The sequence below is a fragment of the Poecile atricapillus genome, chromosome Z (assembly GCF_030490865.1).
Source record: "Poecile atricapillus isolate bPoeAtr1 chromosome Z, bPoeAtr1.hap1, whole genome shotgun sequence".
In the NCBI taxonomy this organism is placed as follows: Eukaryota; Metazoa; Chordata; class Aves; order Passeriformes; family Paridae; genus Poecile; species Poecile atricapillus.
Genome location: NC_081289.1, coordinates 83,485,543 through 83,510,583, shown reverse-complemented (window position 1 = coordinate 83,510,583; position 25,041 = coordinate 83,485,543). Strand labels below are relative to the sequence as shown.

The 25,041-nt window shown below is 39.7% G+C and overlaps 1 protein-coding gene across 3 annotated transcripts in view; it reads left to right on the top strand.

Moving 5' to 3' along the window:
* The first annotated feature begins 9,759 nt into the window (after positions 1–9,759).
* FAM172A (family with sequence similarity 172 member A) overlaps positions 9,760–25,041 on the top strand; it is a 256,713-nt gene continuing 241,431 nt past the window's right edge. For all 3 annotated transcript variants that reach the window (XM_058826615.1, XM_058826614.1, XM_058826613.1), the window contains exon 1: positions 9,760–9,906. The gene's annotated coding sequence lies outside the window, so the exon portion shown is untranslated. The remainder of the gene's footprint in view (positions 9,907–25,041) is intronic.

Genomic DNA, 25,041 nt, shown 5'->3' with positions numbered 1-25,041 from the left:
AGGCAGTACAAGAAAAGCATGCAGTGTCTTGAGCCAGTGGGGCTTGAGGCCTTGTAATACCCATCAGTAAAATGATGGAGGAACTAGATTATTCCTATTCAGCAGCATCATTTGAGAATAGATTGTTGCCAATTATTGCAGCAAGTGAAATGATACAGTGCTGACCCAAAAACACTCTAAAATCTAAGGACTCATGCAAAGAAGTAAAAATAAATCCAAGTACTTTTTTTTTTCTGAAGTGATTCTGTCTCAGGAAGAACTGGCAATGACCAAATATTACTGAGTAAAGTGTTCTTCTGAATTAAGACTGTATCTCTAAATTTAATAGACAACTATCCCTAAGCTGACAAGAAGACACTGAAATCAGGGCTGGTACAAGTTTCACTACCGGAGGAAGACCTTTGTATCCAGGACAACTTCAGCTGTTAGTAGTTTGCAAGCTCTCTGAGAAGATACAATGTAATATCTCCTAGAAAGTGTGTTTATGTTAAAATAGCTCATGTTACATTTTCTGCCTATGTGGTAAAACGGACTGAAACACCTTTTGTGAAAAACATTCTCTTCTGGGGAACTCTTTTTTGCAATAAGATACATTTTGCAAGTTAAATAACCTAATCCAGAATAAACCCCCTCACTTCTCTTAGGTATGAATGTCTGTACATGAAGTTGTTCCAAATGGGCTGTTGTCCTTTAAATTCACAGACCTTGTCATATTTAAGAAGTCACACTGGTCAAAAACAACAACAAAAAAACCCCTAAAACATAAACAAACAAACCAACCCCAAAACAAACCAACCAAAAAAAGGAAAAACTAAAACCAAACCAAAACAAAAAAGACAGAACAAAACAAGACCTTTGTGTCCTGTTGACTATGTTTTCTCCCTGATGCATTAATTCAGCAGTAACACACTGTGCCTACTGTTGTAGGACAGTTCTGTCTTTCCCTTTACAAGCATCAAGTCTAACCATTAACCCAGCACTGCCAAGCCACATCTGCACATCTTTTCAGTCCCTCCAGGGCTCGTGCCTTCACTGTGATTAAAGAATTTCTGCAGAAGGTTGATCTAAGCTCCAACTGACAATAAGCCTCAATGTCCACAATGGCCTGAGTTACATTCATACTCTATCTGGAAATAAGTCAAAGAAACACAATTGTGATCATATTCAACAGGTTTGAGTTTTTCTAGTTACTATGTCAAACAGAACATCATGCCAGGCCAAACACAGGTTTCAAACTTCACTGATGATGGAGGTTTGCTGCAACATCACACAACTTCTTCCTTTTAGGGAAACCTTTTAGAAATATAGTATCTTTTCAGCTCTTCTGGTAAATACAAACATTGATTAAAATTACTTTTGTAAAACAAGCACTCAATCATTAGAAAACACTTGATGAATGATTAGCAATGTACTCATGAATGTTCTTTACAATACCTATTAATGAGATGGTTATGTATATTCTGTCCCTAGATTAATTCACTAGAGAATGGTATATGATTATACAAGCAACTTTGATAAATTTGTGATTGCCTAATATCCTACAATTTTATCATTTTGTCCCATAATTGTGTTTTTGAGGTAAAAAAGTTAGTAACTTTTGAATATTTGGTTTCCATAAAGAAACAGAGTTACAAAGTTCTTCATAGGTCAGTTTGACTCTGGTTTTTTTCCACCTCAATACTGCCTTTCTGGCATCCTTGACAAAGTTTCTGGTTTATTAATATTTCTGTAATTTACAATTTACTGCTCCCACTCTGTTATACATGGGCAAATATTTAATCTTCTTGATCGTTACACATAAAGCTGTGTAGGTCCTACACAGATAATAATTTCAGGTTTAGGGTTTGGAGCACTTCTGCTCCTAATGTTCCACATTAATCTATGTTCTTGCATTCTTCTAAACTACCTTTGTTGCCTGGGATAGCAGGAGCTGTGATGCTAGTGAGTTATATTTTTTACTTTAGCAAATGTATTTTGCCTCAGGTTTTATTTTCTTTAATTTCTCTGAACTTTAAATTTACCCTTGGAAATCCGTAGCACATCTGTTTTCACAACCTACAAATATCTAAATACTAATCAGTAAAGCCTATGCCTTCTCAAACCTGATACAGGGTCTTAGAGAACCAAGAATTCAATAAATATAAAATTGAGACCCACCACCTGCAAGGTTATCATTCAAGAAATTGAGTAGTTGTTTGCACTTGGATTTTCACCTGCCTGTAAAATTCAGAAATGTAATCTTTAAGGAGTTGTTTGCTAATGTACAGGAATCTTTGTCTATGTATAAATATATACATATTCCATATAATTAAAATGCCTTAAATGGATTTTATTACGTAGATTAAGATTATGCTTTTCCTCTAGATAATGGACAAACATTGGGTAAATAAGAGGTTGAAATGCCAGGTGGTTTTTGCTGCGGTTAGTAAACAGATAACTGTCTATGAAAAGCCAGATGTGCCTCTGGGAATGAAATTCTGTTGGCAGGAATCCTACCTGCAGGTATGGATTAACTGCAGGAAACTGATGGCCGAACAAGTGCTGTGAAGACTTTCTTTTTCAGAGGGAAATGGATTAAGTCTCTTCAAACAACAATTAATTTCAGTTATGACTCCCAAATTTCACACATGCCCTTCCACTTTATGAATGAAGAAACTGAGAGAGGTTGTTGCATTAATGCAATGCCAATGTGTAATGTTAGTCATCTGGCCTCCTTTAACCAGAACATGGCAGTCTGTTCTTTAATTCCAAGAGCTGTGCAGGGTCTGTATAATTACTGACTGTACCTCCACCAGACTTTGGTATCAGCATACAGATAACTCCACTGTAAGGCGCACCTCTGTCAAAAGGCGCCCTTTATCTGCATAACAGAAAAGGCACATGTATTTGCTTTTCCATTTTCTGTGTAGAAAATGTTTAGATGGCAGTTGTACAATTTTTTTTAAAGTTATGTAATACCCTGAAGCAATCATCTGCTCTAAAATGCATAATTTATTCGAAAATCATTTGTAGAGTTGAGGGATTGATAGTTTAGAATGGAAAAATTATAGGTATGCTGAGAACATTCTTGCAAAAATAAGTCATGTAATGTTATATTGAGATCAAATATTTCAAAATTCCAAGTACAATTAAATTGTTTGCACATATAAGAGCAGTGAAATAACTTTGCAAGGTTTGCATCATAAACCCATATATCTACAGAGTAAATAGTAGAACACAGACCATAAAGTTCTGTCATGAGTGTTGCTTTCAATTTTTGTTTCATTCCACCAAAACTTTTCATATCAGTGTGGCATTTTTTTAACAACTATATACAGGACCGAAGAATTATGAGTGGTAACTTGAAATATATATCATATATATTTAATCTTTACAACAAATGCAAAAGCAGTAAGTGAAAAACAAAGACATAAAAGACTGTAAAAAATCTTGAGAACATATAATGAAGCATAAGAGTGAATGTCACAACAGATTTATGTATGTTCAACTTTCAGCAAAAACTGCTGAAGATGAATTTAAGAATATTTATATATCATACTTTTGGCACAATAGCAGGAACCAAAATTAGTTATCCAGGAATAGGACGTAAGAAACAGATTCAGAGTGTAAACAACAAGTTAAATAAGAATTTTGAAATAAGAAACCTTTAAAGCCAAAAGAGAGGTTTTCCAGCCCTGCAGAGCACTCAACAACAGTGTTGTTTTTTAATTAGTTTTCAATATTTCACTTTTTTCCCCCAAGTTTCTAGTTCAACTATTGTGAAAAGTATTTTGGAAGAGGTAAAACATTATTTTTGTCAGGAAAATGAACATATTTTTATTTTTCATGAAATGCATTATCTGTATTTATGCACTAAAAATTGTTCACAAAAAGCCTATTCCATCTATGTCAAGCTAAAAGAGCAAATGAAAAGGAACAGCAAAGGCAATTATAAGGAAAATTATTTTTTCTCACACTTTCTTTTCTTTCGAGCTTTGATTCAGAAGGGGCATTGACAAGATTATGCTTTTTTTTTTTTTTTTTTTTCAAATATTTGGAAGTAGGAACTGTCATTAAGTAAAACAAACAAATTAAAGACTTTAAAAAAAAATTATTTGTTTTCCAGATTGGGGTTTGACAAGAGCTGGGGTTAAGTTGCTCCATAGGGAGACCTGTACTGTGCAAACACATTGCTCAGCATTAAATAGTACCTTGTGATATTCATCAAGTAGATGGCACAGGATGGTCCATAGGACCAGCGAAATGACAATGCAGTTTTTAATATGATTCTTCTCCAGTCTGATACCCTTTGAATTTTTTTGTCAAAGAAAATTATTCCTAAACTGGATCACATCCCATTTATTGCAAATGTAAATCCAACCCCTGCAAATGAGAAGTGCTCAGTCTCAGTACACTCAGACAGCTCTGCTGTGATCTGTTTGCCAGGATTAGCAAACAGGGTTTGCCCTTAACCAGCAGCACTATGCCTGAGAACCAACACCGTTGGTAACTCACAGTGCCAGATACTGAAAGCAGAAACGCTGGAACTTCATGGTGTTCCACAAGCACTGAACACTACAGGAGGCCCTAAAACTGCTTATGAAAGTTGCATTGCAGGAGAGCTATTACAATCAGACATCCTACTTGCTACAATCATTGATCAGCTGCTTCTGAAATCCTGCCCATGTTTATTGTGTTATCTGGAGTAGATAAAGTTTTAATTGTGAGCAGGTGGTATAAGAAAAAAAAATAATAAAAAAAAATAGACAAGGAATATTCTGCATTCCAAATTTCTCATCCTACCTAATTTTCTGTTTGAGCATCTTCATGCTGATTGAAGTTCTTTTTTTTCAATCTTCTGATTGAAGGCAGTTTTTAAAAAAACAAAAATATAAATAAAATCAATAGAGACAATAAGACTTAGGACAACAAAGAACACTTCACAAAGTGCATTGCAGAATGTAAATAAAAAATAGTGCCTATTGCAGCTTTTTCCCTTTTATGCTTTGATACTTATCTCACATAAGTTTGAAAAATTCCTAGTTTTCTTAGTAGCCATTACCAAATCCCATGTTCTTCTATTTATCCTGCATATATTTATGACCTTAAGAGCCTCTTCCCTGTTTTCCCTAAGCTACAGTATTAAACTTTAGAAGCTCTCATTTTGAGGTTTAAAATGGTTTAAAATTCACAATATTTTCATTCGTCTTTTCTGTTCTGGTTTTTGAGTAGATGAGATAACTTTTTTCAGGCATCTGAGATAATCCTTATTAAGCAGTATTCACTACTCTAAGAACTGACTATGATCACTTGTCATCAACAAATACCTGACTCCCTTGGTGTACTTCTCTTTAGATATGATGAAGTTTTAAAGTAACTTCTCCTTTTTTGATATGGTTTGAGTTATAATTTTTTCCTCTAAATTAAAAGAAATATTTCCATACTGACAGCACTGAAAACTGCACGCTCTGTCACACAGACTGCACCCCTCAGTTAGAGCAACTTTTCTCATTTCCATGATGCAGACAGACACCGGCACAGCCATTTGCCCAGGTCAGTTGGCAACTTCATCACTTGGCTGGCTTGCTTATCCCACATTCCCAGTGCATCCCAGTACCCTTCCTTCCCAAGTATTATTGCTTTAGTGGTTTTCTTGAAAATCTGAGTCTTGTTTCTGGGTTTGTTTTTTTTAGCCCTCTGTGCTGTTTTCAGTGCAGTGTTGTTATTATTTCATATAACTGGCAGTTGACAATTTTTCTCTTTGAAATGCCCTCTCTTTCAAATCCAATTTCCTAATTATCTCACGGGAAAGGAACAAGGTCTCTGGCCTTTGTTTTATTACTTATACTGGGGGGTGACGGGGACAAAGGCATGGTAACAGAAAGGACTCCTTTAGGGAACAAGTCCAGGCAAACAAGTGAAAGATGCCTAGCTCATACTAGACAAGTATGTCCTACTCATGCCCTCTCATGACTTCTTGTGTACCTCCTTGCTGGCAGAGCATGAGAAACTGCAAAGTCCTGGATGTAAGGTAAGCACTACTGAGCAATGACTGAAATACCAGTCTGTCATCCACATTATTCTCATACTACAAGCAAAACAGCACTGTACCAGCTAAGGTGAAAATTAACTCTTTCACAGCGAAAACCAGGCTATCATACTTTCCATTCCTATCCGCTTAGTATGGAGTAACTCGTCATTCCAAAGGGAGTAATGACAACTGAATATGATTTGGTTCAATCCAGTTTATTTGGAAAGAATTAATACAAAAAGGATGTGTTATGCAGTTTTATCCTTGTCATATTCCTTACATTGCCTTTACAGTCTCAGAAGCCATCTATGTGCATGAAGGTCAATGTAACAAATGTTGAATTCACTCATCACTTTTAACTAGGTCTGTAGCCTTCTAAGACTAGAGACATTGACAGTCATTAACTAAATGCAGCCCAAGACAGTTTTAATTATATAGCCACTTACGCTTTTTGTAGGGGAATGTTCCATAAACCGCATTCTTTCCTCTACATTTTTTTAAATGCAGCTCTGTTTAGCAGGCATGAGTAAAGTCTGAGTTTTTGAAGGTATTTTATGAAACTGCATCTGAGTCTTTCAAACTTACCTTCACTTACCCCACGTAAGTAAATTACATTTTTGCTTAAATTGTGAACTGAAATGAAAGCAGTTTTAATAATCTTGGATACACAACTAACAGGTGCACTGTTCTGTGGGTTTAGGGAGTGATTGTGAATGGTGCCACATCCAGTTGGAGACCAGTCACTGGTCATGTCCCAGGAATCAGTGCTGGGCCAAGTCCTGTTTAATATCTTTACTGATGATCTGGATTAGGAGATTGAGTCCATCAGCAAATTTGCAGATGACACCAAGCTGGGAGCGAGCGTTGATCTGCAGGAGGGTAGGAGGGCTCTGGAGGGACCTGGACAGGCTGGATAGATGGGCCAAATCCAATGATAGCAGGTTGAACAAGTCCCATTGTGAGGTCCTGCACTTCGGCCATCACAACCCCCTGCCGTGCTGTAAGCTGGGGACAGAGTGGCTGGACAGTGCCCAGGCAGATGGGGACAGTGCCAGGCTGCACACGAGCCAGCAGTGTGCCCTGGTGGCCAAGAAGGCCACTGGCATCCTGGCCTGTGTCAGGAATGGTGTGGCCAGCAGGAGGTCATTCTCCCCCTGTACTCGGCACTGGTAAGGCCACACCTGGAGTGCTGTGTCCAGCTCTGGCCCCTCAGTTTGGAAGGGATGCTGAGCTGCTGGAGCATGTCCAGAGGAGGGCAAAAGAGATGGTGAAGGGTCTGGAGCACAAGTCCTGTGAGGAGCAGCTGAGGGAGCTGGGGGTGTTTAGCCTGGAGAAAAGGAGGCTCAGGGGAGACCTCACTCACTACAACTCCTGAAAGGAGGGTTTAGCCAGGGGATCAGTTCTTTGTCCCAGGCAACAGCAACAGCACAAAACCGTCGTTTTGCAGTCTAAAGCTGTATTGGGATGTGGAGTTTAGGCTGGACATTAGGAAGAATTTCTTCACAGAAAAAGTGATGGGGCATTGGAATGGGCTTCCCAGGAAGGTGGTGAAGTCACCATCCCTGTAGTGCCATGGTCTAGCTGACAGCGTGGTGTTACATCACAGGTTGAACTTTGTATTTCTAAAAAGTGAGCTAAGAACCTTACCAGACATGCATAGAATCAGAGACTCATAACATGGTTTGGGCTGGAAGGGACCTTAAAGATGATTTGGTGATGATTCCCTCTGCCATGGGCAGGGAACCTTGCACTAGACCAAGCTGCTCAAAGCCATGTCCAACCTGGCATTCAACAGGCATGAAGATGTTTTTTGCTACTATTAGCATATTTTATATACTATATTTTTTATATTTATATTTTATATATATAAATATATTCTATATACTATATATTTTATATATTTAATATTAAATATATAGTATATATTTTATATACTATTTTATGTACTATTAGCATATTACTGTAGCTCACAGAAGTCTATGAAGATACCAGAACAACACAGTTCTACACACAAACAGAAGATAAAAGCCCAGCTTCTAGCAAAAGGCTATTTACACACTACCTCTGCTTCCTCTTCAGTCTGATATTTGGATATTTGGGAATTTTTGAAATATTGGGATCAGTCCTATGAATCTTAGAAACTTGCCCATTCAAACTGCTTTCTCTTTGTAGAGCTTTGAAAAGCTTCAAACACCTGGTCGACACCTCTTTGTGGGTCAAACATCTCCAAACCCACAATGTCCTCACAACTTGATTTGATAAAGTTGCCCTCCTTAAATCCGTCCCTGGACCTCTAAATACAAAAGGCAGTATCAAGATCAGAAACACAGCACATTTTTAGCTGTACTACTTACACTGACTGTCCCTGAAATTTGATCTAGACTCCTATATTCCATGGGTTTATTTTTGTTATTGTTTGGGATGTGGTCTTTTTTTTTGTGGGTACTGCAAGAGATGGAGAATGATGGTGAATCAGATTAAGACCCCAATAAAAAACATTGACTACTTTTAATGTGAGTCTAGTACTAACCTGATTCACTTTGCAACTTAGCAGTACTTGCAAAAAAAGATGGAAGGAACTTTAAATGGATTGCTTATATCAATAGTATCCCTAATATCTCACCAAAAGACATCTAAGTGCTACTTTTTTCTAACATGGGAAATACAGACATTATATTATCTTCTGCACTGAAGAAGAAAAGTATTTCACTTACTCCATAGGCATTGAAGAAAATGACAAAACCCGTTGCCCAGAAGGGTTGTAGGTGTCCCATCCTTGGAAACATTCAAGGTCAGGTTGGACAGGGATCTGAGCAACTCCATCCATTTGAAGATGTCCCTACTTGCTGCAGAGGGGTTTGGACTAGATGGCTTTTAAAGGTTCCTTCCTACACGAACTATTGCACTGAGAGCAAAAATACGAGATACGAGGCTGCTGCTTTAGGTCATTACAAAGAGAGCAGCTGGGAGACACCTTGAAAAATGCTTCTCCCACATAGACCTACCTGTCCATGGGTCTTGTTTGCTGAATTTTGCCACCATTCAAACTGGGATATAAGAGGGGATGAAGCATTTCAGCTGCATATGCGGTATGTGGAAGTTTTCAGATGTCCTTGGCACAGGAACACCTCCCGACCATCCTGTGCAGGCAGAACCATGACAGCATTTGCATGATGCCGATTGTCAGCAGTCATCTGATGAAATCTGGAGAACTTTTCAAAGGAAGACACTGTATCCTTGAAATCAAACTCAAGGTGCTTCTTGCTACGCAAGTACGAAAGTGTTGTGACTGTTTATGTCGATCAGTGTTTTACTCTAGGCCAACCCTACACAGTCCTCATATATTTTTGCGGATGCCCGAAACGTCTAACATGAAAAATTTTATCGTCTTTTCTTTTTATAAACTCCTACGTGATCAAAATGGAAAGCTGGGAGTGGAAACACGACCTTCCCAGTGTGATCTACCAGCACTCGAGCAACGGCCCGAGACCTAGATGCCGGTACTCGCCTGGTCCCTGTCAGCGCTGCCGGCAGCCCGCCGCCCTCCTGGTGACTTTATTCGGACCGAGCTCCTCAAACACGCGGTTCCGGGCAGCACCCCGACAAGCTCCACCTGTCCCCAGGCCGCCCCTCAGCGCCGCGCCCCCTCCCGCGCGCCTTTCGAGCGGGCGGCGCGAGGGCGGAGGCGCCGCGAGGACGAGGCCACCGCCCCTCGAGCTCCATTTCCGGGTTCCCCGCCGCGCCCCCGGGCCCTGACGTCACCGCGCGCGGACCCCGGAAGTGGAGCCGGCAGGGGGCGGGCGGACCCGCGCGCGGCACTAGGCCTGGAGCGGCCGCGCGCTCCCCGTGACGGCGCCGCGCGCGCCCCGCTCCGCCGGCGACGGCGCCAGCGCCAGGTACGTGCGGCCGCCCGGCCCGGGCAGCGCCGCCGGCGAGGGGCGCGGGGGAGCGGCGGCCGCGGGGCCTCGGGCAGCAGGGGGGCGACCGGCCCCTGCGCCGCCCGTGGCGGGCGAGTCGGGGTGGCGGCGCCGAGGCGCCTCTGGCAGTCCTGCACCGGGATGAAGATCGCGGGCCCGCGGGCCTCCCGTGTGCTTGGCGTCAGGCCCAGAGCGGCGGCGGGAGCGGACGGGGCGGCGCCGGCTGCCGCCTGTCGCAGGGCTCCCGAGCTGTCCGCGCTGCCCACGTGGGTGTAGAAGTACCTGTGTGCCCATGTCACCGGGGGACATGGGCACGGTGTCACAGCCCAGCAGCGGCCCCCAGGCTCTGCCGAGCGCTGCACTGTGCCTGCTGCCGCTCCACGTGTTGGCACCTTCGCAACTGCTTCTCGATACCACGGCTGTCACACGAACTAGAAACAGCGAATAACAGTTACAATTTTCTACGTGAAATCGAAGGGTCTTGTTTTTCGGAATGTATCCTTACAGTCATCCATGCAGGTTTTGGCGCTGTTAGCTGCTTTTGCAAAACGAGACATGCCCGTGTTCTCCACTGCCTAATGCAAGCTTCCTGTGCAGTCGTAAATGACAAAAAGTCATTTGAGCGTTATTCTTCTGACTTTATAACATAGCTGGGCTTGAGTGATAGTTTTCATTCCAAGAACTGCTCTTCTTATTAGGTGGGATTGAACACTTCTTTTTAGACTTAAGTTTCTTGTAGTTGTTCTGGCAGCTTAGAAAGGTGCATGAAATATTTGCCATTTCTGAGTTATCCAAATGTAGGGAAATAATTTCCCGTTTAAATGGTTACTTTTATTAGTTTTTGGTTTGGCACCGAGAAAACACAAAATTTGTAATTCTAAAACAGGAGTTTTGTCCCTTTCCAACATCCACCGTCTTTGCTTTTTGAGGAGCTGTTGCCTTCTTTTTTTTTTTCTTTTTTTTTTTCCCAAAGATAGATACTGAGGCTTATGGCAGAGAATGAACTGCATTCCTTCCAGATACCTAATTTCTAAGTGTGGTGTTACAAGAGCCAGGCAGCTCAGAACCATGCAAGCCAGCTTGTCAAGCCTTCACAAAATGTGTCTTCCACTTTACAGGGTTTTTTTTTGTGTGAAGTTTTTGGCTAAAGTGTTAAGTTTGAATGAGCAGGTAACAGACCTTTTTCGGGAGGTACTATCATTGGCAAAGGAAGTGGTATAAAAGCAACAGCAATTACAAAACTAACTGGATACCTTTGATCTTAACTGAGCACTGATTTGGTGACACTGAGGAGCAGGGTGTTAACAATATTTGCCTTCAAAGGAGAAGAAATACAAGTAATACAGCAGAAAGGTGGTGTCCTTTTAGTAACCCTTTGTGTTTTCTTGGAATCTTTAAGGAGGCAGGGGGTGAAGAAGTGTTAGGCATTGCAAAGCAGTATTATGATAGTGTCTTAGTTAAAGAATAACCACAGGTTGTTAAAATTAGGTATTTTGTAACTATGTAGGAAAAAGTGAAAAAGCTCTTGTGTAGGGGAAATTAAAATTTTAACAAATTTTTTTACACAGAGTGCAGTCAATGAGAAAATGCAGAAAGAACGGCTTTATATGCTCCTCTGGGTTTTTGGAACTGATGAAATCTGTTGTTCTGAGTGTTTCAGATATTATTTAACTCTCTTTAAAAAGAAAAAAAAAAGATTCTTTGCTGACAAGAGTATTGGTCTTCACAGGGTAGCTCCAGATTGAGGCCACAGGTGATGGCTGTTGCTGAAGTCGCTGCCAGTACTTACTGCCTGCCTGTCAGCTGGAGGTCTGATGTGCCCGCCACCACTGGTGTTAGTCTAGGCACTCCCCAGACCACCTCTGTCAGAACATGGTGGGTTAGGATGGATGTAATATTTATTGTGTTTAAACTGACCTGACTCTTTTTGTCTGCAGCAGGTTAGCAGATGCGGGTAGGTGTAGGAATAAGATGAAAACTTCCAGCAGGCCAACAGTACTGAGCAGCTGGAGGCAGACAAGGGCATCGTCATTTCAGATGCACAGCAACACTCAGACTGCTCTCTGCCTTACTGAAATACCCTTAATTATTGGAGTTTTCTCACCACTGCCTGGATTCTGTCTGTCTTCTTGAGATTGCCTTTTCAGTGGTTGTATCCAATTATGACTATATTTAAATCTGCAAGTTGACTTGACCATGGTCTTTACTGAATTGCCTTTTATGTACTAGTTAGCAAATGTTTGGGAGAGCTTCTCCTTATAATTACTCAGTGGGGATTTATCTTTTAGAATCTTTTCTTTTAAGTTCACAACCTTATTTTTTTTTTTCCCCTTGAAGACTCAGCACTGACTCTGGAGGTTTTGCCCATTCCAAGCTCTATAGAAAAAGTCCTGAATACAGCTGTATTGCTTGTACTTTGAATCTGACCCACTGTTCCTTTGGGGAACAATGTGCTGTCGTGACTGAGGAGTTTTTTAGATTTACAATAGATTACTGGAATTCTTTGAAGTAAAGCACACATACAAAGAATGAATAGATATCTTTTAAATTTTTTTTTCCACAAGCTTACTGAAACAAATTGGTTAAAAATGGACATGAAAACATCCTCTTATGAAATTTAGTACTGCTCTGTCAATTTGGTGCTTTAGGAGGACATTTTTTTCTCTTTACAAGTATTGTTGTACATATACATACTTAGCCTGTAGATCAGTTTCGCAGATTTGTACTGAGTGGAATTCCCAGAGTACAATTTAATGGGTTTAAATTTGTTATTTTTCATGGTTATTTTTCAGCATCTTATATGCTGTGTGGATTTTAAGAACTTAATATTTAACTACTCACAGCATTCCTTACACTGTTGTTGTAATGTGATTGAGTTTTATTGGAAGGTGAAAAGATAATGTTTGCTTTTATATCATCCTTGCCTTTCTACTCAGCTCATCATCAGTTACTTATTAGCACATTAGTTTTGTTAATGATTTTTGTTTTATGGCTGACTGCTTCTATGAATTAGACTAGGACCAGAGGTTATTCACCTCCAGCTACAGACCCACTCTTAAAAAAAGTGCCATGGGTGCAGTTTCACAGCCTGTTCACATTAGATTCCAGTTGCTGGAGTGGACAGCACCCCTCTCTGCTTCCTGTCCCATCTCTCCAAGCCATGCAGAAGACCAGCTGGCTGCATAGTGAGCCAGGAAAAGAAGCTGATACAGAGCTAGAATGCTTCTCTCTCATTGCTTTGGGTTGCTCACTGTCATGAGTGCTATCATAAGTAGTAGTGATAGGACACAGGGCAGCAGTTTTAAACTGAAAGGAGGCAAGTTTAGATTAGATATCAGGAAGAAATTTTTACAGCAAAGATGCTGAGACATGAGAGCAGGTTGTCCAGGGAGGCTGTGGGTGCCTCATCATCTCATGTGGGACGTGGAAAGCCAGGCAGATGTTTTTAGCAAACTGGTGTTGTGAAAGGTGGTGCTGCCTATGGCAGGTCATTGGACTAGATAAGCTACAAGGTCTTGTAAAACCCAGATGCTGCTATGAGTCTTTAAGAAATTATGTAGGACTTGAGTGGAGAATCTAGAAGTAGGAGAAGGTCTGAAAGTGTATCACACAGACGTCAGCAGATCATGGATCCTGAGTCACTTTGTACTTTATTTGACTCTGATGAAAGCTTCTCAACCACTTTTCTGAGCAATCTGTTCTATGAGTTTATTAGTAATGATACTGCTGCTGAGGCTAGTGGCCTGCTCTTTGGTCTAGTCAAGGCTTCACTGCTTTTATTCACTCCTGTTGCACTCTCCTGAAGAGTATTGACCTCCATCTGAATGGAGCCTCTCTGGTACTGCAGATTGTATTCTGTTGTGTATGTATCCAAAGAGGAAAGATGAACCATGTAAAACCTGATCAGGCTAATTTTAGATGTTTCTGCTACTGTGGTTTCTTCCAGGTTCTGTTGGCCAGCAGAAATTAAGGAGACCAATCTGTGCTAAGCTTGCTTTACAGATATTTGGCTATTATAGGTATTGATTTTTAATATATAGGTGAAATAAGTATTGTCTCAGCAAAAAGACTATTAGCTGAATCAATGTATTTGATATGATGTTAATTTAAGAAACTCTTCTATGTCAGCAAACAGTTTTTTCTGTGTCATGGTCAACCCCAGTTGACTATTAAGTACCATACAGCTGGTTGGTCACTTCCTTCCCCTTTCCTTTTGCCCCAGTGGAATGGGGAGTGAATTAAGAAAAAAAAGTGAAGCTTACGTGTTGACATAAAAGCGGTATAATAATCGAAAGAAAACATAATACTACTAATGGTAATTGTAATGAAGAGGATAGAGAGCGAGGAAAATAATACTCAGACAAGTAACATGCGGTACAGTTTCTTACCACCTGCTGGCTAATACCTAGCCCATCCCTGAAGATCCATCATCCCCACTTCTGGGTAGCTTCCCCAGTTTATATACTGGACATAATGTTCTGTGGTGTGGAATGTCACTTTGGCAAGTTCATGTCACCTGTCCTGGGCATGCTCCCTCTCAGCCTTTTGTGCAGCTACTCATTAGCAGAGCACAAGACACACAAAAGTCCTGGACTTGAGGTAAGCACTACCTAACAATAGCCAAACCATCCAGCAAAATTATTCTCATCCCAAATCTAAAACACAGGACTGTACCTCTCATCCTGAATCCAAAACACAGCTATACTAACCCAGTCAAAACCAGGACATGCAGGCAGCCAAAAAGAAGAATTTTATTGTCTGTCTAGAAAAAGAGATGATGATTAAAATAAGAATTAACTGTACACATTAGCAGTTGTACTGCAAGTTAGCCAGTTCCACTGTTGACTGGAAACAGGCGCATACCTGAAGCACCAGTAATGTTAGTGCTTACATTTGTTGAGACTTGTGCATTTAAAGTCAGGCCCATCAAATATATTTTTCCAGTTCCTTCTTTTTTTAGTGTTGGAAATAAGGAATTTTAATTTAAATTTCAAGTCAAAAGTTTAGGCTATTTTTTTTTTTTGAGAGGGGCATGCTGAAAATGTTTTTGATCATATTGAAAATATTCTTTATTATTCTTAAGTACCCCTAAGCAACTCCAAGGTATACGTAAAGAGTATGAAATTTAATAGGAAGATAGCTTTGGAAATTGTGAACTATTTCCCAAGATAGCTAATCTGGATTTGTCTGAATTACAAGCTCCATAAAGTTGCCACTTTCTATTTGTGTTATATCATTTGAGGTACTTAGTTTGAATTCTCCAGACATTTCAGCAGCAATATACATATTCTGCTGACCCATAGAGCTTTCTTCACTGTATCAGATTTATGCAGTGTCCGTAGTGAAAGCTGCTGATGGGACATGGCAAAAACGTGTGTTCTTTGGTTTCTTGTCGTCCCTTGACTGAGGTATCTTTTCTCTTAGGAACAGGCAGAGTGGACCCCTGATGGTTTTGTTTTAGGTGTATGAAGAGAGGTGATACTGTATTTTGGAGATGTTTTATACTTCTGAGTCTTGGTTTTTGGAGTAATAACTGCTTGTTTGAGAATATGGACAAAGTAATTCTGATTGATCATGTTGTCAGAGTGCCAGGTACTCTCCAGGTTGTCTACAATGCTGTGTGAAAGACCAACTTAACAAATCATGTGGTGCTTATAGTTTCTTTTGAAGTTCTATAAGCCAGGCTTTATAAAGTCTTGAAATGTGCATTTGAGTGGCTGTCATGTTTTAGCATACAATACATGCATATCTCTAATCCTTGTTTAACTTAAGAAGATGGTAAATTATGCTCTTGCTTTTCATCCCTCCTTCTTATTTTAGGCACAATGTGTAGCAAGTCGTGAAAACATCTTGCTTGTTTTTCCTAACAAATGGGCATCTCATTCCTCTTGCAGGGCATGTGTGTTACAAACCCACCACAAGAAGGAATTTGTTAAGTGGGGTAGATTTGAATAAGTACAGTCACAACAATCAAAAGGAAAACTGAAAGTACTTCAAAGAAGAAATGCAGGAAGCACTAACAGAATTAACAGGAAGCCTTGACAGTGGAAGACCCAATATATAAAAGCATTATTAAAATTTGGTGAAATGAGAGATAAATAGATGTGCTCATGCACACAGTCTATATGTCTTGAATAATGATCATTGTACTGAATATCTCCCCACCTAATCACATAGTTCAGTCTTGTGAAATAATATCTGAATGAAAAGAGAATTCTGTATCTGTATGTTGGTATCTCCCATGCTGCAGAAGTGTGTTGGCCTACCTGCAGCCCAGGAGGAAGATCTGAGAATAAGCACAGCCATCAAAATCAAAGCTGCTATTAATGCAGACTTGCATTTGATACATGCTAATCGATAAGTCAAAAATTGGTGGAAGTTTCTTTATACTTTTTCTTAAATGTTTGCATTTTGGAATATCAGGGTTTGAGTTTTGGAAGCATAAACTATTTCCTACCACAGTGATCACTTCTTGAGTCCTTCTTTTGGTCTCTCTGTATTTCTTTCTTGGCCATGTTGGCAAATCAAGCTAAAAAACTTTTAGGCAGCAGCTGTATCTCTGTTCTGTCACCTCAGTTGCACCAGGTAATGAACAAAATCTAAAAATTGATAAATTAAAAGTATATGCTTAGAAAAAAAAGAAGAGGGGGAGGGAAAAGAAAGAAAGGTAGTTTTAACTCAGATCAAGTCACTGTTTTGGTTTAACTCCGATATGATTCCCTGAACTGGTTCTCTGTGCATTGCTACAAACAGTTCTGTCAGCTGAGGGGATAGCATGGGGTGGGACTACTAAAGTCGTTTTGCAAAGATATGTTTGTGAATATATCTTTTGATTCTAAGACCTAGGGGCAGGAAGGGTCTTTGTTCTGTATTTGCTCTCTGTGAAACAGTGGGGTACTTGTTATCTGTCTGGATGAAGTTGAACATAGCATTCCCTTGGCTTGGATTTAACATTTCTCAGTATAAGAAATTGTCCTCAATTTTTAGAAACTTTGAGCATGTTCTGATAATAACAGCATGAAGGCTCCAGGTTATTTCACTCTGTGTTATGTCCACTGTGATAATGAAACTTTTATTTCCATCAAGAAGCAATACGTGCTTAACCATCTTGCTGTGTGAGATTTCGTATCTGTAGCAAACCCCAGCTAGTATCCTGACTTGTACTTTCTTTATTAAGACATGATTTTTTATTGTCAGTGACTCAGAAACAGACAGTGACATTTTTGGCACACAGAACCATTTGTTCTCTGTTGTTGCTCTTTCTAAATAGGTTATATCTCTTGAATTGTAGCATTACATTCATGTGAATCATCCTATTAACTTCACTAACATCAAATAGGTTGCATGTACATTCCTGCAGGAGAGCTCTAAGTTCTTGTTCATTATCTTTCCAGCATAATTCTCTGGGCAATTAAAGATTTTTTTTTTTTTTAATTTTTGTCTTTTCATTCTTTGTTCTGTTAGTTCTATTATCCTTGTCTTTTCTTTCTGGTGAGTATTGAAGTAGTCATAAAAATTAGGGTAACTCCCTAAGGAATAATTGCAAGAGGACTACACCAAAAAACCCAGAAGCTTGAATTTTTGCCGATTTGAGGTGGTTGGTTAAAGGAGAAATGAGGAAGTAGAAATATACTGAGATGGAAGGTACAAGTCTGTAAGGATGTCAGCCCATACCTGTATTTTCTTGAGACGAAAGATAAAACTATTACCTGATTTGTTTCAGACACTGAATTTTTCAGTGTCTGAAAAATTTTGAAAAGCTCTGATTTTTGCATTCCCAGCAATGTTCAGAGGCAATGTTTTTAAGAACACTTAAAAAAATTCCAGAGAATTATGATCTTTAGAGATTGCTATTAACAGTGATATCAGAAAGCTTTATTTCTGTTAATAAATAAATGTTAAACTATCTAGTTTTCTAATAAAGGAACATGGTGTAGATAATGTAGTATTTTTTCTTTGGTTGGTTGCTCTAAATTGCATTTATTTTTCATGGTATAGGACAGCAGATAAATAACTTTTAATCTTTTATGTTGTGAGAAATGGTGGTAGATATACCTCCCTCCAAAAATATACTGTGAGGGTAGTCAACCATGGGAGTGGGGCCCAGAGAATTTGTGGAATCACTGCTATCACACATCTTCAAAACTTGACAAGTGCCTAAGCAGCGCTGGTAACGCTTTTCAGTTGACCTCCAAAGGTATATACAGATGTAAACAAGCTATACCTTACCATATACATGATGTTGTGTTGCTGTGCTTCGCTGTTTTGGATTAGAAAGAGGATACTTGGTACCAGTCTACGTTTGTGTCAGGTATCAGCCTCAGTGTCAGTGTGTAAGAATCTCCAGCAATTCCACCTGTACAAGACATGCTGTGCTCTCCTTGTTGTTTGGGCATGCCTGCCAGCACCACAGAACAGCTGACTGTGCTAGTTCTGCCGCAGGGCTGTGGTGAGGATGTCCACTGTCAGGGGACAAGAGGGAGTGTGGTCTGAGGAAGACACTCAATTGGCTTTGTCATTTCCATATTCATCCTGTAACGGCAGGATGAATGAAACCAGGAGACTGGAACGGTGTGGACTAAGGGAAATTTGGAACAAGGAGTTGATTTGGCAGTGTCTCTGTTAAAGCTCTTGAAATGAAAAGACAAATGAGGATGGGGGAGGGAATGGAATGCCACTAGAAGCTCTCAGGATACAATGTGAGGCCAAATAAAAGACAAGTGAGCTTGTGAGAGAAATAGGAGAGGATGATTGAAAGGCACTTAAGTGTGGGAGAGGAGGAATTGGGGTTGGGAGACACATGAGGGTTACATATGAGGGACACATAAAACTCAAGAAGGTTAAACAGAATACTGAGTGGCTTGAGTATCTTCATTCAGTGCATTGACAAAAGCTGAAGTGCAGTGGAAAAAAAAATAGATATGATTATGCCTTCTGTATTGGGTTTGTGTGACAAGGTTTTAGCAGCAGGGTTCTGCAGGTGTGGCTTTTGTTAGAAGCTGCAAAAGCTTCCCTCATGTCCAGTAGACCCAGTGCCAGCCAACTCCAAGATGAACCTGCTGCTGGTCAAAGGTGTACCTCTGCAACCTGTGGAGGTTCACAGAGGGGTAGGATGGTGCCCAAAGGAGCTTGCCAAGACTATATGGGATAGGAACTTAGGTAAACATGATACTGCCATAGAGAAGTAGTTGAGAATAGAGATCACTTTTTTCCCCTTTATGTTTTCCACATTGTTTTTTGTATGAGACTGGACTTCTGGTGCACAGGTGCTGAAATTTTTTTGTGCAGTCTTAATTTTGGTGTTTCCTGGTACCTGTAGACACTGTTTTGGAAGTGTGTCTTTGGGTGAGGAAGGCACAAATTTTGGCTTTTTCCTGCAGATTGACTCAGAATCAGAAAAGAATTCCTGAGAATACAAAACTAAGACCCCTGAGACCATGAGCTCTTACTTCTTGCTCAACCAGACACTGCTCATAATGATTCTTATATCCCTTGTGTGGTCACTGCTGCTGTGGGAGGTAACTAACTTGTTAATATATGTGTGCACACACACACACATACACATTTTCTGTATATTAATTTGGTGTGCACTTTTGCTTTTTCTTACCTTGCAGAATGGTAAGGTGGTTGACATTGGCAGGGACCTCTGGAAATGATGTAGTCCAATCCCAGTGCTCAGAGAAGGATTAACTAGAACATACTACTTGTGGTAGTGTTTAATAAGTTTTGAGTATCTCCAAGGACAGAGATTCTGTAACCTGTTTTTATCATCAATTCTAATGACAGAGGAGCAAAGTACGCTCTCTGTGGATTATGGATAGAATTGTGAAGGTTTGAATATTCCCTGGAACAAGATTAGAAGCAAACGAGGTTAAATGTTGATACCAAAAATTGGTATGTTTTATTTAACAGTAAAAGAGGCAAAGAGAAAGAAATGGAAAGAGGTGGGGGGTGGAAGGACAGAAAGAGTGACAGAGGAGACACATAAAGTAGAAGCATATTACCCCTCTGTGATCTTGATGATGTCTCATTGATCCTCTGTTCTTCTAGGTGGTGGGGGTTCCCCACTGACAAAGAATGGAATCCTATGGATGAATAAATGTTTGGGCCAGGTGGGAACACCCAGGCACTTCCCCTGAGGGGGCAAGTTTGACACTGTCCCTTGCAGAACTGTGGATCAGTTGTATGATTTTGCATCACATGCAGTGCTCTGGTGCGGGGTCTGGGGACGTGTTCAGGGGGCCTTTAATGGACCACGACACCCCCTCAGTGGCCCATGACATGAATGTCCCATAGGTGTGGCTTTCCTGTCTGAACCAGCTTGAGTAGCAGAGGATGGGTGTTGTTGGCTCTGACCAGAGGCTTTTTGCCATGCACCTGAAACTGCCTCCTCCCCTCTTTGGTGGAGGTCTCAGTAGATAAGACAGCTGCTGGGCTTCATCCTCCATACTGTGGAAGTATTCTTCTCCCCCAGCTCGGACATAAAAATAGCATAATTTTTATCTTAAATTAACTTACAGCCCAGGGGCCCCATTCAGGGTGCAGTGGTCTTTGGTGCAGCTTTGTTGATACAGCTTCACTACACAGTTTTAAGGGAAAAAAATCCTTAAAAAAATGTTTAAGCCATAAACTACAGTATTTCAGTCTCTGACACTTGTCTGGGTGCCTGCTCCAGTGTTTGGGCCCCATTAGTGTAAGGAAGTTTTTCCTCATGTTTAGTCCACTTTGTCCCCATTGTGTATTGTCTTCTCACTGGACAACAATGGGAAGACTAGCTCAGTTGTCTTTTGTCCCCTCTGGCACTTAATATATATATATTGATTATTCTTCTTCCACTCCACCCTGGCTTTTCTCCCTGCTGAGTAGTCCTATCTCTCTCAGCCTCTGCTCAGATACCAGATGCTCCAAGCCCTTAACCATTTTTGCAGCCCTTTGCTGGTCTCCAGTTTATCAGTGTCTGTGTTGCACATGGAGCATCTGGAACAGTCATGTTATTCCAAGTGTGTTTAGAAATGCAGAGTAGAGGAAAAGGATGATGTCCCTCCACCTACAAGCAATGCTTTTCCTGAGGCAGAATGTCATTGAAGGGATCTTCACTGCTTTGTTTCTTCAGATCTCATTATTGGGAAACATTATGTATAGTCTGGGTATATAGCTATGTCGTCTAGAAAATGTTTCCAACTTCTGTCTAAATTTTCTATGTTTCCCTTTCCAAGCTGTATTAGCTTGAAATAATATGTTTTGTGAAGTTTCAGAGACAGTAACAGAAAAAGTGAGGGGAGAAATTTGCTCCAGCTGATTCTTGCAAGAGTAAGGAATATTTTGAAGCAGAGTAATTTTTACATATCAACATAAGTAGGTAGTTGCTCTCCATTTAGTTTGTACCTCATCCTTGAGGTAATTAAACACCTGGCTAGTTAAGGCATATTTTACCAAAAATATAAAATTAGTATTTCTATGCTATTCTGGCCTTGATTTTAAAGCACTTGAGTCTTAAGTTCAAATAATTATCTATTCTGCTTATGCTTTTTGGTTCCGTTAGTTTTGATTGTCTCTGAGGACAGTGTTCTGTCTTCTCTTCCTTTCCCCATTTTTTTTTAATCTTCATCAACTTTTTTGATCCACCTTCCAAATTTCTACAAAGTCTGCTAAACTTCACATAATCAAGGGAACATGTATTTTGTCTAGCATTGCTGTTCTTTTATTCACAAGATTTGGGGTTTTATTGCTTTTTGGTATAGGGTAATTGGTATAATTGTCAAATTATTTTCCACTTGTTTTCCCCCTTCTTTTATACAGTAAAATTTAGTAACAAATATGGCGAGTCTCAAAGTTTTGGTTTATCTAAGATTTTTTTTTCCTTTTTTCCTTCTTCTCCAGCACAAGGAATTTAGGACAAACCGTTTTTGGTTCTTTGGCCTATGTCACATTTTTAAGCTGTTGTAACTGAAATGTTTCTTCCACTTTCATTTTGAAGTAGGTTAAAAATGTAAAATATTAGAGGGCTAGCTACATTATTGTGTGGATGTTTGCAGCATATTTTTGCTCTGTGTTCTGTAGTTGATTTAGTACTTTCCTTTGAAGATTCATTTTGTCCTGTGTGTATACTGCTAGTGTGACCGTGTAGTGCTCAGTACAGCATCCATTTAATTACAGAAAAAAAGAATTCTTGTTTACACAATGGCACTTTATGGCTAGTGTTATTTCAGCACATATTTTGACAATGGTCACTTGTTTGAGAAAACGTTTATATTGCCTATAACGTGCTTTTCAAGAGTATGTTGTGCTCAATGGGGCTGATGCTGTTTTGTATTTTTCCCATTCAGCACACTGTTTAATCTGTATTTCTGCTTTTCTTGTATTAGTTTTTGTCTTGGGAATAAATATGATCAGCTGCTGTAGAGGTTAATGTAAACAATTTCAACACAGACAGTCCTTAGTAAACATGTATGTTGTTCATGGCTTTTTAGGGTTAGACATTATCCATCTGATCATAAGGTGACAGGGAAGTAAAACAATTTTAACGGATTATGTACTCTTTTCCTGTAATTACAGTTTGTTTATCTATAAACAGTTTTGTAGCTGTTACATTTTTCTGCTACCACACTATTCAAATCACTCAGTTGTGTTTAACAGCAATAAATGGGGATTTAGAAAATTGAAAGGAACAGAGAAACTGGAAAAAAAATTACTTTGGATTACAATCAAAATTTCATAGAAAGAGACTCTGTTAAGCTTGTTTAGTTTCCCAGAAGAGATAGGACTTGGCTGTGGTGTCTAATCATGTAAAATAGAAAGAAAACTTGACATACAAAGGTGTAGCAAACTTAGTGACTGAAGCCAAAGTAAGTCAAACTAGAAATAAAGTACAAAGGACATTGACTAGCCTTTCAGACATCACAGCAAGTGATGGACTGTTAAGCTCTTAATAACTTGAATTTTGCCATGGATGCCTTTCTGTAAGAACCGCTGTAGTTAAACATAAGTTACTGGTCTTAGAGACTGGTAGATGAAGAAAATAAAAGACCTCTGTTTAAGCAGACATAGTTGATTTTGAGGGACTGTCTGGCCTGAACCTTCCAAGAAAAAATTAGGAATTTTTAATGATCTTTTTTTGCCAAACTAGGTTGTATGTCCCCGTGTCCTTCTCCTCCTGCTTTTATCTGTACCTTTGCATTTGGCAGTACTTGGCTGATCTCTGCTCAATCACATTCTGCACAAAATTAAAGACAGTTTTTCTCCTTAATAGGGATTCCTTCAAACTAGTAGGAAATGCAGTGCTTTCAACAAAATGGACAAAGAATTTTACAATGTTGGTTTAGAATGACTGAAGTTTCTTTAGCTCATGTCTTTTAGTGGTTACTTCTAGGACAGAGTGTTTAGGCTTAAGGCTAAACCAGTCCTATGGATACATCTGTTTAGCCTTATTGAAGTAGTTAATCAAATAAGTAGAATTTATTTTTTTCAAGGACTTTGCTTTATAGTAAAAGCTATGAGTATGTATGGCAAAATGATTGAGAATAAAAAGAGAGCACTTGTTCCACATTTTTTACTTCTGACTTTCAAATCAAAGATGCAAATGAAATGGCCAGATTAATTGTCATAATTATCATCTGTATTTGTGGGCAACAGTAATCAGTCATGTAGGAAGACTAGGCCAGGAGGAATTGCGTAACATTTAATAAAGATACGTGTAAAGTTGTGCAGTGACAATGGTATAATTCCCAAACAGAAGGCAGACTGTAGTATGGCTGTCTGGGATGTTGTGCTTAAAAGAAGTTGGGGGTGCTGCTGGATGGCAAGCTGAACAATGTGCCCTTGTGGCAATGAAGTCAAACTGATGATTGGGTATTGGTAAGAGATGTGCTAGGGTGTTGTGTGTGGTTTGTCCCCTGAGTTCAAGAGAGATATTGATGAAGAACTGGGAGAAGGTCCAGCAGATGGCCACCAGGATGATTTGTATGTTAGAAGGATGATTAGCATGACAACTCAACATTTGGAGAAAAGTTCAAGGAGGTTGTTCAGGTTGGAAAAGACATCTTCCCAGTTTAACTGTTAACCCAGCTCTGCCAAGTTCTGCCAGAAATAAGGTTTCTAAGTGCCACATCCACACATACTGTAAATCTCTCCAGGGATGCTGATTCCACCACTACCCCAGGCAGCCTGTTCCAGTGCTTGATAGCTCTTCCAGAGAAATTTTTCCAATACCTGATCTAAACGTCCCTTTGTGGATCCCTTTATGCATCTTGAGGCCATTTTCTCTTATTTGTGAGAAAAGACCAGCTCCCACTTTGTTATAGACAGCAGGAGGGTCTTCCCAAGCCTTCTTTTGTCCACACTAAACATGCCCAGCTCCCTCAGGCAACACTCATAATACTTGTGCTCCAGACCCTTCCTCAGCTTCACTGCCTTCCTGTGTACATGTCCAGTACCTCAGTGGAGAGACATCTTGGAGAAGTTTCATCAATCATCCAGCACACAGAAAGATAGTTGTGAAAGAGAAGCTGTTTTCTGCTCAGAAGGATGAAAAGTGAGAGCAGAAATTTCATCTCAGTATAGGAAAAAGGAAATCTGTTAGAAATAACTAAACACTGAAGTTTCTGAAAAGCATGGTGGAATCTCCCTCACTGGAAATATTTAAGGCTCATCTTGGCAGCGCCACAGCTTACTTGATCCAAGGCCCTGTTAAAACCTAGTGAAATAAGGTCCAAGAGAAGGTTGGAGACTAGATCATTTCACAGGATCTTTTTCAGCCTGGACTACTCTGTGATGCTGTTGTTACAACCTTTTGTCAGTCTTTGCTTTAGGCAGAGATAGCAAGATTGTAGATTAGGCAGTAGCAAACTGTATAAAGAAGTGTGGTTACAATTACTGACCAGCACTTGATGGAATATTTTTTTTTATATAAATATTTGATTTTCAGTTTTTAAAGCTGAACCAGTAAAGAAAACAAAATTTACTTTTTTCTTTTTTAATTTTTTATTCTTTTTAATGTTTCATGAAAAGATGTACTGATGTGGAAAAAAATTAAAAAATGCAAATTTGATGCAGTCAGAATAAAAATACCACGTTTATTTAAGTATTGAGCTAAAAGGAATAATGTATTTATATTAT